General features: G+C 40.4%; 1 protein-coding gene across 2 annotated transcripts in view; it reads left to right on the forward strand.

Annotated features, from left to right (window-relative positions):
- ripor1 (RHO family interacting cell polarization regulator 1) overlaps positions 1-20,859 on the forward strand; it is a 92,596-nt gene that overhangs the window by 8,858 nt on the left and 62,879 nt on the right. Inside the window, exon 1 of one of the 2 annotated variants that reach the window (XM_053623171.1) lies at positions 12,976-13,185. The exons of the other annotated variant lie outside the window; for it this stretch is intronic. The gene's annotated coding sequence lies outside the window, so the exon portion shown is untranslated. Of the gene's footprint in view, positions 1-12,975; positions 13,186-20,859 lie in introns of those variants that run through there. 2 annotated transcript variants of the gene reach the window in all.

The following is a 20,859-nucleotide window of genomic DNA, read 5'->3' on the forward strand; positions in this document are numbered from 1 at the left end:
TTTAACAATGGACAATGGCAGCTTTACAGAAACATATAAACAAAGCATACAGATTTTAAGTGTGCGAATTTATCTCTAATGAGCGAGCCGGTGGCGACGGTGGCAAGGAAAAGGTCCCTAAGATGATATGAGGAAGAAACCTTACACACATTACCCCATACTACTGCTTCACCAGGACTGCTTCTGATTCATTCATTGTTGTTTCATCCATGTTCATGTCTAATGGAAACACTGAACTGAGCCGAGCTGGAAGCGTTACGGGTAGCATTCAGTGATGCACGCACAGCACAATGACAGGAAACATGTGCTCTGACTTTCCCTTTTCTGATCCGAACCTAACTGTCTATGTGGACCAGACATTTCCTGAGAAAAGGGCACTATGGGTGGAGAATTAAACCATAGCTCTATTCGCTTATATAACCCTGTTTTGTAAATATTTGCCCTGAATGTCACTGACATATTTTGGAGAACTGTGAAGTAACACTTGTATGTAGGTGATGTTACTTATTGTTAAATTGTAATAGATGTTAGAGTCCTAGAACTAATAAGTAATAATAAACTCAATATTACTAATATCAAAACTGAGGCTAGAACCCGAGACCATTGTAGTCAGTATGCAGTTTGTACTTCCTCGTATTGCGTGTGGCTGTTTTTCTGTGTGTTTTTCTTTGTTTTTTTACAAGTATACATGATAACCCTACACCAATCATTAACACACATATGCACATTCTTAGTTGAATATTATACACCTTTTCATTGTTTTACTCTGTCAGCATTTTACCTAATGTTTCTTCACTTTTTAACACAGACTTTCACAATTAATTAACCCGGAAAGACCACAAATGTGTCTGATAAGCCCTCATTCTGTCTCTTTAGTGTGTGTACTGGAGCAATGAATATCTGAATATAATTTCTTTATTGAAAATATCATACTTGAATGTGGATGCCACATGCCTGCTTTTTTCTTTTGCATGTGGGTATTGTTGTTGCTACCTCAAAGCTTCAGGGTCGCATGTGGGTTTCCTTCGTTTATCCGGTTTTCTCCCACTTCCCAAAAACATGCCAGTAGGTGGACTAGCTATACTACATTGCCATTAGGTGTCAGGGTGTGTGTGTGTGTTTGTATGTGTGTGTGTGTGTGTGTGTGTGTGTGTGTGTGTGTCAATGGTGCCCTGCAATGGACTCGCACCTTGTCCAGAATGAATTCCCGCCTTGCGCCCTGTATTCTTAGGATAAACTCCAGATATACCATGACCCTGACCAGGATAAAGCACTGTAGAAAATGTGTCATGGTTATGTTTACCTCATGAACCACAAAATCTTGTTCTGAGTGTGTTTATATCAGCAAGTCATGGCATTTTGAGAGAGATTTTACAGATCTCATTGCACTGAATGATTCCTGTACATGTGTGCGTTTGTGCTTATCAGACATCTTTGTGAGACAGGAGACATTCACACCATCATCTCAGCTTGCAGTGACAGATGTTGCCAGTCTTCCAGAAACTTCATGAACACTTTTAGTAGGGCCATAACAATACCAATAAATCACAGCTGTGTACTCAAGCCAGCTGCTACTACTCAGCAACAAAACACACACACACACACACACACACACACACACACACACACACAAATGTCCACTGGAGGGCAGTGTTGGTTTACCAATATAGCTGTTGTCCCAGTTTTCTACAGGAATTTTTCTTCTTATTTTGCCTTCAGTGCAGGAGGCAGATCGATAGCTTTTCACTACATAGTTGTTTGCCATATATTTAGTATAGACTCGCTATTCAGCTCCATTTCCTCACTACAGCTAGCGTTTGGAGAAACTGCTTGAATGGGAATGTATAAGATCATGAGTGAATAATTTACTGTCCCGCAGGACGTTAAACAGTTATTAGAAAGCAATAATTGTAAACTTAAATGCCATGGTTTAAATGGTTTAACACATAGAGATGTAAATATGAGGAAATCTCATATTCATCTTTTGATTTCAACCCCAAATGTCTTCAGTGTATAGCAAAAACAATAGAATTGGCCTTGCTGTTCCAATACTTTCAGTGGGGACTGTATGTAGTGCATTATATTCAAACAGCCAAACAGGAAACTGTTGCAGATTCAGCCAAAATACGTAGCTGTGGTAGCATCCTTTATACGTATAGTATATTTCATTTATTCTTGAAGTCATATGTCACATCCACAGATTTCAGTTTTTGTGAATGAGTTTTGGATTAAGCTTCATCTTTGATTTTTTTGAGGTGGAGGATGAGTGTGTGTCATTAAGTTCTGCGTCGTATCTGCGTTGTAGAGGTCATTGGTGTCTGCTGAACTTTACATTAAGTTGCACAGAACTGAAACTAGAAAACTAGCCCTCTCAGGTCTGATCTTCTCCAAAACCCAAAACCTAGGGTGGTGTATGTGATATAAAAATGATACTTAAACCGAAAATCCATCTGGCAGCTTCTTTCCTTACATGGTCTGAGGAGCGACTCTGAGAACTGATAAACACCATGCTTAATAGGGCTCTGTAGTTCAGGGGGGAGCAGGAAACTTGGTGTGTCGCCACCAGGAAACCAGTGCATGGAAATAAACCAACCAATAGTCTCTTTGTGCTGCCTTCCTTGTTTACTGTTGTATGTTGGGGCTGGGCTATATTGTGCTGAGGACTATTCTCAGGCAGAGGAGGGTCATGTGCTGAGAAGAAAGGTTTCCCAAAGGGATTTCTGAGTTCTCAGAGAAATGCCCTAAGCACTCTTTTTGTCTGCTCATACAAGAATGAGGACATGTAAACTCTGCCCTGAAGGAGATGGCAAGGAAACTTCTTTAGTTTGAGGTTTTCCCTTTCTGAAGCTCTTTATCTTTCTCCACATGCTCCCATACATACAGAATGAATATGACTAAAGGGGGGCAGGATGAAGCCTAAAGAAACAATGTGCATGATCTCATCGCAGGCCTGTGCTAGTTCCAAACTAGCTCATATCCAATGCAAGCTTTTCTCTTGCACTCTCTCACACGCTTTCTTCTTTCTCCACACTCCTGCGCTCCTGCTACCCGGTCTTGTTCTTCCCCTCTGAGCGTGCTGACAATCAACAGTCCTTCACCTCTTTCAACAGAAGGGTTAAAGTGAGCCCGACTGAGTGGTCCTTTTGTCAGGTTTTAATTACAGGCCCTGGATTGGGTTCGATCCATGCTTTCAGTCTGGTTCTTGCTACACTGGGTACTCTGGCCACAGGCCCAGGCATGAGTGTGCACTTCTGCAGAACATATTCGCACTTTCTTGCACTAAGTGTGCAGTTTCACTCTGAATCCGGTGTAGCAAAGAACACTGGTCCTGCAACATTTCAAATATATCCAGAAAATCATATACACACTCACAGAAATTACATTCATATACAGCTACATATTCTGTCATGCTCATGCATTCTGACTGCTGCCATACACTTTGACTCTGGCTTTGGCTCAGACGAGATGCCATCATGCACACTTCCTGCCCCACTGCTGTGAGCTCACTCTAGGGATGGTGGCTAATATGCATCCCCACCCTCTTTTAATTGTTGGAAGGGATCAGAGGAATTTAGGCTGGGGGGTGGGGGTGGTAGGATTAGCCAGGCTGAGAGGTCAAGGACCCGCTCCCCTAGGGTTTGAGAGGCAAGATAAACAGGGCTCGGTTTATAAATGAGAGGGAAATTAGAGTGTCCTTTAGTGACCTGACATGAAACTCTCCAGGGATGAAGTAAGAATCTGTCTCTCTCTATATTGTGTTGATCTTACAGTACACTCGGTAGATCAGTTGCAGTTTAATAACTACTAAGGACCTAACATTTACACAGTAACTACTATAATACATTTGCAATGGGCCATGTCCAGATTTGAGTTAAGAGCAATTCTTGAGTACTTAATACAGTAATTGCACACATAATATTTAGATCTCAGACATAACTGCAGACTTGCACATTGAGTTTTTCCCAAAACAGAGACATGACTCCGTTATGCAGGGTTCTGTCCTTGAACTTAAATCTTTTTATTGTGATATTAACTCAGACCACAATATTTCTTCCTGACATCCATGTTTTGGATAATATTAATGTATCCTTATCACTATGGAATGTTATTTTAGAACTATATTAAATACATAAATTATGACAATATGAAATAATTACTCTACAAAACCCTGGAGAGGTCACAAAAAGTTTTTTTTTCTTTTTGGAAAAGCTTTTTTTTTATATGGCATGCTAATTACTCTGACAAAATAATGAACTAAATTTATTTAAACTGAAATATAGCTGTAGAAGATAACTGCAGTTCTTTAAAGGATAGCACATATTCGGCTTGTGTTATATAGATTTTTCCCTGCTCATGATTTTTCTTTTTTTTTTAAATCATGAAAACAATTTAAGTGTCCAGAACAAATAACCTAAAAACAACAACAGCAAGCGGAAAGCGAGTTTTTCTACCTTTTCAGGTTTAACGAAAGTGTGGGTGTAATAATATTATCAGCTGTGCAGTCACAAGCTGCAGCTGGAAACTCAGCTGGATGGTGGATTTTTAAGTGATTCTGCAGTAATGTACAGTAAAGAATTAAAATAAAATTCATTTTACAAAGTTGCCTAATGTCCATATGACAAACATTTTCTGTTCTGCTGCTCAAAGTACTGAACTGCAGTAACCGGCAAAGGAAATCACATTCAGCACACAATTTAGTACTTTGTGACACAAAATAAAAGTAAAATTAACCTTACTGTCACCTTAATGAATGCAGGGAAATTTGAGCTACATTTTCCTGCATACAGGGGTTGCAAATTTTGCATAATAATCAAGACTAGGATTCATAACAATTATCCATAATATATCCACCATATGCTGGTGTCTGCTATCTGGCTAATATTAGATGTTTATTTGAGTTCTTTTTATTAGCAAATGATCTTATTGACCTAAACTGTATTTTTATTCCCCCCATTTATTTTGGATTGAAAGTCAAGAAGCTTGACTTGTCAAGCGGGGGGTGGCCTAGATGCTACTGAAAATTTCCTGTAATTAGTGTGCTACAAAAAAATATAAACATGAAGGCATGACATGTATGCAGTTAATCTTAGCATTTTAGCATCAATCTGCCTCTCCCTAATCTAAGAAACCTTGAGTCTCTGTTCTACGTACTCAGTGAGTGAATGTACCAAAATACCCAGTTTCCTCTAGGCATTAAATGAGCACTATGGAATTGCCTGACCCAAATATACAAAAAGTCCGTTGCCCCAAGGTAACACAGCTCCCATCTCAGATCCCATCCTCTGTTCTGTAAGAAGAAGAAAAAGTGTGTTTGTGATATGGCACATCTTTGTGTACTGGCCCTAAATATACAGTATGGACAAACTGTTTCTACTGAACCCCTTCTAACTGCCAGGGGCTTTGAGATCCACCAGGATACCTGCACAGAGGACACAGTATATTCAATAAATTCCACTATCATAAGTTCCACTTTCCTTTATTTTCTTATCTTGTACACATGTTGGGCCATCTGCGTAACATGTTATGAATACGATCAGAGCTATATGATCAGGGCGGCTGTGGCTCAGGTGGTAGAGCGGGTTGTCCACTAATCGTAGGGTTGGTGGTTCGAGTCCCGGCCCACATGACTCCACATGCTGAAGTGTCCTTGGGCAAGACACTGAACCCCAAGTTGCTCCCGATGGCAAGTTAGCGCCTTGCATGGCAGCTCTGCTACCATTGGTGTGTGAGTGTGTGTGTGAATGGGTGAATGAGACACAGTGTAAAGTGCTTTGTATAAAAGCACTATATAAGTGTGCCATTTACCATTTAGCTATAGATTGTTATCCTCACTCACCATGCTGTTTGTGGGTTAGCTACTATTGCTCTTGTTGTTGCTCAGTGATGGCACTCTTAGAGTATTATGCTCACACTTAGAGCATTCACATTCCTTGCTGTCTAGCTTACTGGTGGATTTGTGCATGTGTGTGTGGTTAAATAAGTCTCTCTCACCATAGTGCATGTTCTGCCTGAGCATGCTGATTTAGCTGGGCTCCACTAACATGCATAGTGGAGTTCCCTCCATTCTCTCCTGGTCTCTCTATTGGTTCAGATTCTACCTTTGTCCTGTACTCTGTAGTGACCTTGTGGTTAAAGCTGGAGTTTCTGCCCAAGCCCCTATTACCATATTTTGTCAGTTAGTTGTATGACTTTGCAGTGTTCCGTGAAAGTGAACTTGCAGAGCACTCATTTGTGCCAAATGTACATCCTGCATTGCTACTTGGACTGAATGGCACACATCTGATCCTCATACTAGCTGTTTGTCTGTCACAGAGAAAACATGTCATAAAAGGCATTAGGAACATTAGTCTACTGGCTAGTTCACAATTAACAAAAAAAACCAAACAGATCAGTCACATGGAAAAAGTAAGTACACCCCTACATTTATCCCACTTTCAAATCCATAAAATTTGCACCATGTGTTCAGGACTGGGTGGCAGTGATCAGAACCTGTCTTATTTATACCCCTCTCATATCTAGTGTCTAGTATTCATTTTGCTATTGAGGTGTGTGCTGTCATCATGTCACCAAGATCTAAAGAGTTCTGTAAGGTCTTCACAAAAAAGGTTGTGGATGCCTATGAGTCTGGCAAGGGATTTTAAAAGATCTCCAAATTATTTGAAATACATCATTCCACTGTAAGGGAAATAATCTACCAATGGCACAGATTTCAACGACTGCCAATTTGTCCAGGACTGGCCGTCCCAGCAAATTCGGCCCAAGAGCTTTTCAGGAGAAGCACCTCATACCAACTGTGAAACATGGTGGTGGAAATATTATGGTTTGGGGTTGTTTAGCTGCCTCAGGGACTGGACAGCGTGCGTTCATCGATTCAATGAATGATCAATCAATTCTATGAATTCTGCATCATATCAAAGAGTGCTTGAAGATAATGTGAGGCCATCTGTCCGAAGGTTGAACCAAAAGTGGATTTTTCAACAGGATAATGATCCTGAGTACACTATCAAATCCACCAAGGAATGTGTCAAAAAGTAGTAAATGTTGTGGGGGGATTTGAAACGGGCAATACATGTAAGAAAACCCTAAAATATCTTGCAGCTGAAATAAAAAAATGCATGGAAGAGTGGTCAATAATTCCAGCAAGACTGGTGGACAATTATGCAAAATGCCTACAAGAAGTTATTTCTGCTAAAATAAAGGGGGCAATACTAGCTTCTGAGACCTAGGGTGTACTTACTTTTGTTCATTTTCCTCATGGTTTATTCAAGTATATCAACTTTATTAATAGGCACTGTTTCAAAGATGATCAAACGTTTGCTTGTCCAAATATGTAAAAAAAAAAAAAAAAAAAAAAAATCGATGGGGTGCACTTATTTTTTCACATGACTGTGTGTGTATATATACAGTGCCCTCCACTAATATTGGCACCCTTGGTAAATATGAGCAAATATGAGATTTTATTGTTTAACCTTTTGATCTTTTGTTAAAAAATTCACAGAAATAGTCTGCTCTCATGGATATCAAACAATTGCAAACACAACACAGGTTTATAAAAAATATATTGGTTGAATATAGGTGTGCAAAAATTATTGGCACCTCTATGAATTCTTGTGAGAAAAATATATTTGAAGTATATTCCCATTGATATTTAATTTTTTTGTACACCTGGGTGACTGGGAACAGGAACTTGTTCAACCATAACATCCTGTTTCACAGGGGTATAAGTATGTGGTAACACATAGGCCAAATTTCCTTAGTCATTCATAACAATGTGTAAGACCAAGGAATATAGCTGTGATGTGTGGCAAAAGGTTGTTGAGCTTCACAAAATGGGAAGTGGCTATAAGAAAATAGTACAAGCATTGAAAATGCCCCATTTCCACACTCTGGGAATTAATGAAGAAGTTCCAGTCAACTGGGAATGTTATGAATCAACCTGGAAGAGGACGTGTGTCTATATTGTCTCAATGCACTGTGAAGAGGATGGTTTGAGTGGCCAAAAAATCTCCAAGGATCACCGCTGGAGAATTGCGGGTCAGAAAGTCTCCAAAACTACAATCCGAAGTCACCGACATCACCACAAGTTGTTTGGAAGGGTTTCAAGAAAAAAGCCTCTACTCTCATCCAAAAACAAACTCAAGCATCTTCAGTTTGCCTGACACTACTGGAACTTCAAATGGGATCGGGTTCTATGGTCAGATGAAACTAAAATAGAGCTTTTTGGTAATAAACACCAGAGGTGGTTTTGGTGCACACAGAAACCATATGGAAAAGTACCTCATGCCCACGGTTAAATATGGTGGTGGCTCTTTAATGTTTTGGGCTGTTTTTCTGCGGTTTTTCAGAGGTCCTGGACATTTTGTCAGGATACATGGCATCATGGACTCCATAAAATATCAGCAGATATTAAATGAAAACCTGACTGCCTCTGCCAGAAAGCTTCAAATGGGCCGTGGCTGGATCTTCCAGCAGGACAATGATCCAAACATACATCAAAATCAACACAAAAATGGTTTACTGACCACTACTGGGCTGCAGGGAGCCTGGAGCCTATCCCAGGGAGTATCGGGCACAAGGCGGGGTACACCCTGGATGGGGTGCCAATCCATTGCAGGTCACAATCACATACACTTTCATACACCCACTATACAGTACGGACACTTTGGACATGCCCATCACTCTAGTATGCATGTCTTTGGACTGGGGGAGGAAGCCAGAGTACCCGGAGGAAACCCTCGCAGCATGGGGAGAACATGCGAACTCCACACACAGACACACACAGGGCTGCGGCGGGAATCAAATCCCCAACTCTGGAGGTGTGAGGCGAATGTGCTAACCACTAAGCCACCGTGCGCCCATATTGTACTAGAGTTATTATTATTTGTCTTTGTATACTTTATTGTAATAACTCATTGTGTTGTTTGCGTGAATCTAGAAAAGTGCTATGGAAATAGAAAACTTGCTCTCTTGCTTCATGCATTTGTGTGGCTTTGTGTGATTCGACCTGTTTGAACAGATGGAACTAACAGGTGGTATAGAATGGGTGTGTGGGTAAGTGAGCATGTGTGTTTTTTTGTGTCCTTGTATTATGGTGGGCAAATGGGCAGCCCATCTGAGGCTGGCACACTATTCGAAGCAAATGTACAGCAAATGGGAAGTCTCTCTCTCTCTCTCTCCCCTTCTGTCTCAAAGACTTCTCCTACTTTCTTTGCCTTCTTTAAAATGTAGTTACATTTACATTTATTCATTTAGCAGATGCTTTTATTAAAAGCGACTTACAAATGAGAAAATACAAGCAAAGCGATATCAATCAGAGAACAATACAAGTAGTGCTACCATACAAGATTCATTAATTGAGTTCCAGAAGAACTCAGTTATATAATATCTTTAGTCAACATTTGCTGTGTACAAAAACCCTGGATCTTTTAATGTGCAAAACCTATTCACCCACACTCTCTCACTCTCATATATGAGTTCCTTTGAATCTCTGAATGCTTCCTATTTCAGAGATTCCTATTTATCCTTTTGAAATAGATGAAAGAGCAAGGGAGACATCTGAGTGAAAGCTGAAATTTTTGAAGAAATAGATTGCTGAAAAAACCCCTGAAGTTGGCAGAGCAAGAAAGTTAGTTCAGGGGGGACAGAAAACAAGAAGTTGAAAGTTTTAGCCTCCCCTTAACTCCTGGACATGCCCAGAGGGAGTGTGGTGAGGCTGGTCAGACACAGCAGGGTTCAGAGCACACTGAGCAAGAAAACTACGAGGCCTTTCACTTTCAGCCACACAGTGGCAGAGCACATTCTAATGCCTAATAACAGGACCTGAGTCATGCCCATCAAAAGGATAACACCACCAGCACAGGCCTCACACTCAAACACAGGGAGAGAGGGAACAGCAAAGGGCAAAATGTGGGGAAGGAGGGCAGCAAAGCGACCCCTCACATGTGTTTCACTCACATTCACTTTCTGTGAGAATGTTTTATCACTGTATTATTTATTCGTCCAATTACACTGCCATCCATTCCCTTTATAGGCATAGATAGGTGGATTAGCTCCTGCCCCTAGTTGTGAATGTGTGTATGGTGCCCTGGGATGGACTGGCATAAACTGAAAAGCCTGATACGTATTCTGCCAGTTTCCAAGGAGCAGGTATGTTCTCTCTGTGTGAAAGGTGTCTAGATATTTTGGTGTTTATATGTCAGAATTGAAGTCTCTGCTCTCAGAGGAGCATGCTGGGATGAGCGTTCCATAGCTGCCCCACTGTGTATGAGAGACAGAGAGTGGCAGGAGAATTCAGACACTGAGAATAAAGAAGGTGACTCTGAATAGGTTGAGGATGAAGACGGTGATGAGAGTGTGTGTGGTGGTGGCAGGGTTCTATTGATCCCAAAGCTCAGAGGGTCACACTATCTCACAAAGGCAGCCAGTGAGGATTGTTTATTGTTCAGGGCCTGCTTGTGTGTTTTTGGGGTGGGGTGTACTGAATGAAACAGATGAATCAGCTTTCTCTGTGGTGGTCAATTTGAATGCTTATTTCTGTTAATGCTGGTGCATAAGTATGAGGAAGTGAGCTTTAATAGTAGTTGTTCTGCACCATGCAGAATACAGAGAATTCAATGTGCCACTCATGTGGTGTACCTGTGCCTGAGTGGCGACCATTGTAGTTCAAGATTTTTAATGAAGTTGTACTGAACGTTATTCAGTCCCTCCAGGTTTTTGTGATTTTGCAATCACAGAAATGAACGCAAAGTCAAGGAAACTCACAGCAGCTCGCAATTTTTCAAAATGACCACAGAATTGGGCCGAGACATCAAAAGGTCTCATTTAGCAACAAACATCACTGCAAAAGACCATGCAAAACAATTTTGTGCAATTGTAATTTCGCCGATTCAAGTAGTTTTCCAAAAACAAAGCACGAAACCTCGGCAAATTGCATCACAAATATTGAAAAAAAGCCACAGCAAAATCAAGCATTTTTGGCCACAACAATCACAAAAAAACTCTCCATGATATCCTGTATGGAAATGAATTATCTCACCTTGGTCCTGTGAGCTTCACATGTTCCCCACCTGCTCCTACTGTCTTGAGAGTAAAATCCACCTGCTCCACAGACATTTTTCCAATCCCATTACACACCATAAGAGTGCTACTCTCAACATCAGAATACATTTTTGGCAGATGCCCTTATCCAGAGCGACATAGATGTATCTCATTTATACAACTGAGCAATTGAGGTTTAAGGGCCTTTCCCAAGGGCCCATCAGTGGTAGCTTGGCAGTGCTGGGGCTTGAACTCCTGATTTTCTGATCAGTAGCTCAACATCTTAACCACTGTGCTAGCGCTACCTATACAGACACATAGCTCTTCTTTTTGATATTTTCTCATTGATTTAATGTGTATGTTAGGCATAACAAAACACAACTACTGATTGTATTGAAATATTTTTTTGTATTAAGCAGTTAATGTAGTTTGTTTACTCCGTCTCTCCTCCGACTGGCTGCCTGTCACACTGGAGTCGGCCTTCTTTCACGACTAGTTGGTGTATGATGTATTGATAGACATTTTCTGCCAATTCTGACCTGATACCCCGACACAGGATTACAGAATTCCCAGTGCGAGATTATAGACTATTGTGTGGGGGGACGAACACAATTGTGTTGTTGTTGTTGTTGTTGTTATTATTATTATTTTTTAACCAAAAACATCCTACACACAAGGGATGGGTGATATCTTATTGTTTGTGCTATACCGGTAGAAATTCTCCCCACAATAAGAATTAGTCTTCCCGCGATAATAACGATAAAGCCTAGTTGATTCGCATTTCACCCATTCGCAGCTCACATGCAGAGTGAAAACAAGTACGGCGGAAGGCGGCCGTGAAGTTGAGGAGAAGTTTATCACTAAACGAGGAGCTACCTCTACGATCTGGAACTGGTTTGGTTACAGAAAATCAGTTTTATTTTTAGATCAGTGTTTGTGTTTCTGAGGCTCTCAAGATCACAACTTTCACTTGTAGCCAAAAACAGTGGTGAATGGTACCATATTTATAACGCCACTGATATCGTTATCACAATAAATACCAGAAAATATTGTGATATAATTTTAAGTCCATATTGCCCATCCCTACTATGCTATGCACTGTAGTCTTAAGTTTGTCAGCAAAGCTGCTTCTCTATTTCTTTTTCTGTTCACCACAGATTATAGCCCACATTATGCATGACCATGCTCAAAAATGAACTATGTATGAAGTATGCATCGCTAGAGGCAGCACAACATGTACAGTCAGAATAAGTAATGGATTGTTGCTTTGCTTACTGTTGCCATGGTAGTGGTCAGCTTTCGCCCTCTGTTTAGTCTCACGCTATTCTTACATCAATGCTATTTTAAACCTTGTTTACTAATGACCATGTAGAGAATCCAATTCAGTAGTTCCACTCAACATCTTTAATTAAGCGGACCTGCACCAGAGCTGCATCAGAGCTCGGATTTCCCTAGACATAACCTAACACTTGGTAACACTTAGTGAATAAAACTGAAGAGATCCACAGGATGAGATTTGGGAAATGGCAGCTCAGGGGTTAGGATGTTGGACCTCTGCCAAGCTGCCACTGCTGGGCCCTTGAGCAAGGCCCTTAACCCTGAAGTATAACATAATTTAAAAAAATTGTAAGTCACTCTGGATAAGGGCGTCTGCTAAATACCGTGCATGTGTGATCAGCTCTGTAAGGTTTAACTTGAGATGTCCCTCCCTTCCCCCTGCTCAGTGTTCAGATAAGCGCGCGCGGGTCTCAGTAGTGCCTGTGTCGCCTCCACACAGAACACCGCCATGTGCTCGTGCACAGCCTTCGCCGGGGTGAACACGGGACTTTGATGTGCGGAAATTTTCACATCGCTGGCCCTTCCCTCTTCTTCTTCTTCTTCTCCTCTCCGTCAGCTGTTGAGAGGATTTAGAGAATGTGTGGTGTTACTGATGGACGCTTTTCCGCTCTCCTCGCTTTGTCCACACCCCTCACACACAGATAAAGACGCTCTGCACACTGACTCGCACTAATGCACGCTTTCCTCTACTGGATATAACGTTTGAGTTGAACTCCGGATTTTTATTAGATTCTTTTTTTTTTCTGTTTTTAACCCAGCCGATTTGGATTAATCCTTCACGTCGAGGGTACCGACTCAGACGGCAGACATGTAGGTTCCTTTGATTGCATTTCTGATTGTAGACCAGACTGCATTAAAACACACTGTGATGATGTAACTGTTTTGATTTCGCACGCTTCATTCACTCCAAGTGCAGGAGAAAGACCTTCGGAAACCCTGCAGCTCTCCAGCAAACTCAACGGCAGGATTTATCCTAGATTATAAATGTACACAAGACAGCAGGTGTTTCTATAATCTCTCGATAGTTTAATGCTGAATTGGTTATAGAGGTGAAATCGGTGCTGCTCTTGTGAGTGTGTGTGTGTTGGAGGTGAGGAGAGGAGAGAAGAGAAGAGCAGAGCAGGGCTCCAGCTCAGTGTCCATGACAAAGAGCGCGTTGTTTGATGTTTGTAATGGATGTGACAGAAATGTCGAGTGTCCACGGGTATTACTAACATAGAGCTGGAAGTCAGGGGGAAAGGACGCCTGGTTTGCTTTATATATCAGTTTGAAAGCCAGGCATTAATATGCTCAGCTCGGAAAAGTGAGCGGTGCCAGAAGCGAGACGTGGCCACGTTTAACTGACGTCTTCTCACTCCGAGATATTTTCATCCGGCTGTTTGACTTTCCTTCCACGTCTTTGCTGGAAGTTCTTACTTGCTAATTTTCCATGGCGCTAATCCATTACGACCTAATCCCCTACGCGTAAAATGTCTCCATAAATGGTTGAACATGGATGAGAAGAGCGTTTGATTTAAAAGAAAATCTTCAAGACTTTATTCGGATTAAAATCAGTCGAAAGGGCGCTGTAGTGTACACTCCATTCCCTGTAGTAGTAGTTTTCTTTTCCTACTCTCTCTCTCTCTCTCTCTCTCTCTCTCTCAGGGAAGTCCAGAACTTCCTAACGGCCACGTTTCAGTCTCAGACAGAGAGGATTGTCGTTACTTGGTGCAGCTTCACTAGTCCTGAACAAGGGAGGAAGAAAAGCTGGCCTTGTCACTACAGCTAGCTGACAGCTGCTACGATCCACATATAGCCTACATTCCCTTATCCCATCTGTGTCCTCAGTCAGTAAAACGTGTTGGAATAGTTTCTTGTGAAAACTAAAGCTGGGTTTACTCCAGGGTTGTCACAATACCAGAAACACATCATACGATACTGTACCACCACTATACAAGTATCACGATACCACACAATATTGTGTTTATTCCTAATTCAAAGCTACAAAAGGAACCATATTTACGGAAATACACAGATATGAATGAAAGACAAAGGAATTTCCCTCTGAATACTTTATTAATTAGAAGGAACAACTGGCTGTGTGGAAAAACGCAACAACAATCATACAATCGGCAAGCAACTAATTAAATGTGTCACGTATTTAATTCATAGTTCCCTAGAGCAATGAAATCCTGCAAATGGAAATTGTACTCAGAGTACTAAGAATGAACTCATCATTAGGAATAAATAACGAATTTAGAAATGAACTCCAAATCATGAAATTGGGAAATTTAGCTCGCTTACTAGCTAGCGCGGCTAATTTTAGTACTTGCACACAGCGGTTAGCAAAATGTTATCTCGTTTATTAGCTAAAACGGCTAATTTTAGTACTTGCACACAGCGGTTAGCAGAACCTTAGCTTGCTTACTAGCTAACACGGCTAATTTTAGTACTTGCAGCGGTTACCAAAACTTTAGCTTGCTTACTAGCTAACACGGCTAATTTTAGTACTTACAGCGGTTACCAAAAGATTATCTTTCTTATTAGCAAACACAGCAAATTTTAGTATGTACACACAGCGGTTAGCAAAATGTTAGCTCACTTTGGCTAATTTTAGTATTTGCTAAATACTATTAATAAATATGGTTAGTGTAATGGCAAACAGGAAATCTTTAAAGATTACAGTAAAGAATTTAGGTTAAAAGAAGTGTCAATAACCTTTGTGTATTCTGCAAAAGCAGTGGGATGTGGTGTTTTGGTGAAAATAGTATTTAATGCCGCACATACAATTGACATACGTTGTTGATGCTACCGTTTAAAAAAAAAAAACAAACAAAAAAAACAAACCTGTTTCATCTGCAGTGTTTTGAAGCTTTAGTATTGTGATACTACTCTAGTATTGGTATACTGTGCCACCCAAGTTTACTTTATTAAATTTTCAGCCCAAAAAAATAAAGTCATAAAATAATTATGTGGTCATTTTCTTTAATCACAGGTCTGTTGTTAGAGGATCCCAATCGTATAACCTCACATAGAGAAGGAATTTTATTATAGAATACAGCCAAGCTTTTGTTGAGATAATCTTGCACAATGCGATGAGTAATCTTAGAAGACCAGTGTAATTGCACAGTTGAAAACCGGCTTTTGACATAGTCTGTATGTTATGCAGATATTAGGAGATTAATCTGACTAATGGTTATATGTATATATGAATATATATTCATAAATAAATAAATAAATAAGTAAACATATATAATATACGAATATGATTAAAATGACAGTGGTACAAGCACAAGTGTGGGTGCGCGCGCGTGCACACACACACACACACACAATGAGGCCTTTTAATGTGTTTGAGTGAATGGCTGATCACATGCTTGTTTTGCATGATGCCTGTTTGAGGGGGTTGGACATGCATGAGTTTACTAATAGTGGTCACCTGATGGGGCACGTTGATTTTGGACAGGCTATAATGGATGGATAAGTGTACTCATTGACTTTTTTTCTGGTATTTCAATAAGTGGTAGCACTACAGAGACATAGTTACACATTTGCTGGTTAATAATGAAAGAACATTCTTGTCAGAGTATGATATTTATTTTATATGTTGTGTATAATATTATGATTGTGCAAAAATTTGAATGTCACATAACATTCCGTTCCGAAACAGTCCGCAACAGTCCGCTCCGAAAATTATTGGCATGAATCTTTTTTTTGTTGTTGTTGTTTTTGCTATACACTGAAGACATTTGGGTATGAGATCAAAAGATGAATATGAGATAATAGATGAGAATTTCAGCTTTAATTTCCTGATCTTTACATCTAGATGTGTTAAACAACTTGTATGGCACCTTTTGTTTAAACCCCCCTGTTTTTCAAGAGCTCAAAAATATTGGAACATATGACTGAAAGGTCTGTCTTGTCGCTCAGGTGTGCCCTTTTAGAGTGATTGTTTAAACAGTTAATAGTTCTGAATCCCTACTCTTGGTCTGAGCCCTGGGTTTTGCTTGTGTAGATTACATTTGTTGTTAAAAATGATAGGAGAGCTCTCTATGTGAGAAAAGCAAGCCATTTTGAAACTGAGTAAAGAGGGAAAATCGATCAGAGCCATTGTATGAGCATTTGGCATAGCCAGTACAAGAATATGGAATGTCCTGAAAAAGAAATAAACCACTGGTGTACTAACAACCATACATGGACACAGGTCGGCCAAGGAAAACAGCAGCAGCTGATTACAGAAACATTTTGAGAGACTGTTGTTTTGTAAAACAAAAGCTAAAAAACAACAATCAGTGACCTCTCCAACTACCTCCACAGGGCAGGAGTGAAAGTATCAGAATCCATTGTTTAAGACCTTGAGAGCAGATATACAGAGGCCATACCATAAGATGCAAACCACTCATCAGCAGTAAGAATCAGAAAGCCAGATTGGAATTTGTAATGAACTACAGAGATGAGCCATAAAAGTTCTGGAACCAAAATTAACCTCTACCAAAGTGCGGGGAAAGAATGGATCAGCTCATGATCCAAAACATACAAGCTTATCAGTCAAACAGGTGGAGGGAGTGTCATGGCTTGGGCTTGCATGGCTGCTGCTGGAACAGGCTCACTAATCTTAATTGATGATGCCACAAAAGGTGCCAAGTTTAACACCTCTAGATGTAAATATCAGGAAATGAAAACTGAAATTCTGATCTATCATCCTATATTCATCTTTTGATTTCAAACTCGAATGTCTTTAGTGTATAGCAAAAAAACAGAAAGAAAAAGAATTGGCCTTGTCCTTTCAATGCTTTTGGAGGGGACTGTTGTATATTTAATGTTCCCGTGTTTCACTGTGATTATATGTAGCACTGTAGAGCACCTTAGATTGATCTCCATATATCCCAGGATGTAGCACAGGATGATCTGGGACATATTTTCATGAAAGAGGTTGGGGTGGGGCTTGTTCTCAATGATTGGTCATTGTATATGGCAAAGCAGCTGCTTCAAACATGCTCGCTGAAGGCTATAATGTTAGAAGAGCAACAGAAAAGTACAACAGACTGTCTACATTCTCTTGGTTGACGTTCTCCACGTAACTCGTAAGCTGAGTAAACAAAGCATCTTTCTAATACATTCCAGAAAAGGAGAATATTTTTGAGATAAGAACAAATTCAAGAACTTTAGAAGGCCTTGAGGAAGCAACGAGTATTACACTAGGTGAAATGTGGTGCCAGCTATACTGTTATGTAACTCTTGGCAACCCTACTATGCCGGTACAATGTGTCTGCATCTTTCAGCTTTTAATACAGCTAATGATCCACCTAGTGCACTGAGACACTTGCACAAAAACAATTCACCACACACCCACTCTGACACAAACACAGTGTGTAACAAGTGCATACCTTCTCTCTCCTATAATCTTTTTTCATGTATCTATTGTATCTTCACATTTGGCTGAACAGTTCACCTGTCATTGCTCTTCCTATCTTCAATCTTCTCTCATCCTGCCCAAAAATGAAAGACAACTCTGACCAGTCATCACTCCTGCCACTTTTGGTCTTAATCTTCAATTCCGCATACTTAATCCAAGCCTCACTGATGAGTCTCCATCATCATTCTATTGTTTAGAGCTCTGAATGTTTATCTTAATAAGAATGGCCTTTTTTTTTTTACAGGACCTCTCAGGTTTCAGTAATGACTGATGAATATGGTCATAGCCTGCATATTGTACAATGTTTGCTCCCATTGAGGCATGGAGGCCATTTGATTGTTGGCGCCTATGTGACAGCCTGTATAGGTTGGAGAATGTCTGGTGGTGTGTGGGAGTAGAGCAGTACTGTTATGTCTGTCTTCAGCACCTGCCTGCTGCTCTGGGAGAAGCAATAATGAGAATAACCAGAACATACATACATACATGTCGAAATATAACACACACACACACACAGCTCAACTCATCCCATTTGTAACATGCACTGGTACATGTTGCTGGTTCTAACGTGTCTTATTCTGTCACAAGAGCTAATATTATGGGCTATCTTTCTGTCTCTATGTCGGTCAATTACAGTTTCACATCCTGTAATTTAGGCAATGTGTATATACTAATACGGTTTAAATTTGGTTACCCAATATATGCGCTGTAAGCTGTGTTCAATCCTCACATGTTCCGTCATATTTAGTTCACATAAGCTCTACATAAATAACCTTGTCCTTTCCCCTTGCTGTAGATATTTAGCCAGTTTTGGATGCAGAACAGCTGACTAGTTAGAGATTGAAGCAAAACTCCAGCCCCACTGAATAACTTCCAGATTCTAGATAAACAGGAAGTTGCTAGAATTACAGGGCTCTATGAAGAGACACTTATGGCCATGAAGGATGACAAACATATGAAAGCCTGCAATTAGCTCTGGTCACAGGAACCTTGAGGGGCACACAGCATAGTTCTTTCAATGTCCTAAAAATGTTTGTGAAACGCAGCGTTACAAGAGTATGATGTTATTGTAAACAGGAACAGCTATCTGACAAAGCGCAGTGCTCTGATTGTATGTGAAATGTGAAGCCTTTGCTACCACTACAAATTGTCCAGAAAATATAGCATCCAATATGTCCCAAACAAACATGAAAAAGACTGGTCCTTCAGGCTGAGAAGTGTGCTGGACCTGCATCTGACTGAAGCGAACTTCTTTTCCTTTTCAGGAAAGTCTCGCTCTGCTGCGAGTTGTTTGAGAAAGCCAAAGCTGCTGCACATGTCTTTGCCTCTCCCAGACTTAAGAAGATTGTATTTATTTTTTACATTTTGACCGCTTCTTATTTCAAAAAGAAGTTTCTAGTTGTATTTTTAATTAGTAGGTTGTCTCACTATTTGTTTCCCTCATTTCAGCATTACTTCCTATTGAGAACGTTTTTTATGTATGTGAACTTCCTGTGTCCCATAGTATCACAGACAAGCCTATGGTTTCCTTATTAAAGAGCTAAACGGACATGCTTATTATTTCGTCCCCGAACCTGACCTGTGACCCAATATGGCAGATTGCTAAACAAAACTAGAGTATTGCAGTTACTCTGTGATTAAACAGCGGGTGTGTATGATTAAATCTGTGTCTAAAAATGGATATTGGCTGCGTGTATTTCTGAAATGCAACATCTAGTTTTACTTGGCCTGTGTGTGTGTGTGTGTGTGTGTGTGTGTGTGTGTGTGTGTGTGTGTGTGTGTGTGTGTGTGTGCTTTGCTGTGTTAAATTCCTGAGTACACACTGATTCAGAGTCATGTGTACTGTTGTGTGCGTCAGTCTGGAGTGTATTTCTGTAGCATGTCATTACCCTCTGAGCGGCTGGTGTGTGTTATTATGGAGTCAGTGCTGGAGAGAAGCAGACAGGCTTAGCATGCAGCTGTGCCATGTGACTCAGCCTCTCCCCAGCCATAAGGAGACACAGAGAGAGGCCACATCGTCAACTGCATACAAACTACACCTAGGATACGTTTATTATACAATCTTGTGCTTACTTTGTCATTATGTAGTTCAATTTGTGGTGCCAAAGTTTTTGGCTCGAAGAGAAAACGACAGTTTTATGAGCATAAACAGAGGAAGTGACTCTCCAATATGACATAAGACATTTGCCATGTGAGCTCATGTTCACAGCCATCTGATAACGACTAAGCAAACATGACCATTAATGCTTTTCATTCAAATGAAGCTTGACTTTGTTTCCATGTTACCAAACAAAGGAGATTCCACTTCCTAGTCAAATCGCCATCACCTGGTCCACACAGCAGTTGTTTCTGACATGACTCATGCAATTGTTGCCTCCTTTTTTTTAGGTCGCCACTCTCTCTCCCCCATCCACAAAAGCCTGTCATTACCTTGTGGTTTATTAGCAGTCGAGGCGGTTGCTTTCAGGTGATGCACACGGATGCTTGTTTTAGCACATCTTCACCATCTCAATAGCCTGAATGCTTAGCTGCTCTGATGATCTCCGTCACCTTTTATAGTAACAGACAACAGGAGCGCGTTATATTGGTGATCAAGGCTTTTTATTGATTGCACCCATAAACCTGTGAATCATTGTATCTGATGATGCGGTATAGGATGACATTAGGTTATGTATAACACTGCAGTGGCAGCGCGAGTCTGATCAGGATAAAGTGATTGTTGTAAAGGAGTGAGTGAGAGAGTGAGCCTGCTGTTTTAGGTACAGCCATACAACATTATTTTGTATTTTAAAAAATTAGGGTGCCTAAGACTTATGCCCAGAACTGAATATTAACACATTTGTTAATTTGTTTGGCAGTTGCTTGATGTTATTTAATATTGCCTTAAAATAAACTGATCAACATGCAGTCCTCTTTAACAAGAAAAATTAGAGATATACCAATACTAAATTTCTCAGTCGATACCGATAGCCGATTATTCAGAGTGATATCGGCCGAAACTGATAGTTCTGCCTTTTATGCCTTCTTATAAATTAATCATCATTAATTCCACATTTCTGAAAGAAATGCAAATAAACACTTTATTCTCTCCA

This window comes from Ictalurus furcatus, chromosome 4, assembly GCF_023375685.1.
Source record: "Ictalurus furcatus strain D&B chromosome 4, Billie_1.0, whole genome shotgun sequence".
Lineage (NCBI taxonomy): Eukaryota > Metazoa > Chordata > Actinopteri > Siluriformes > Ictaluridae > Ictalurus > Ictalurus furcatus.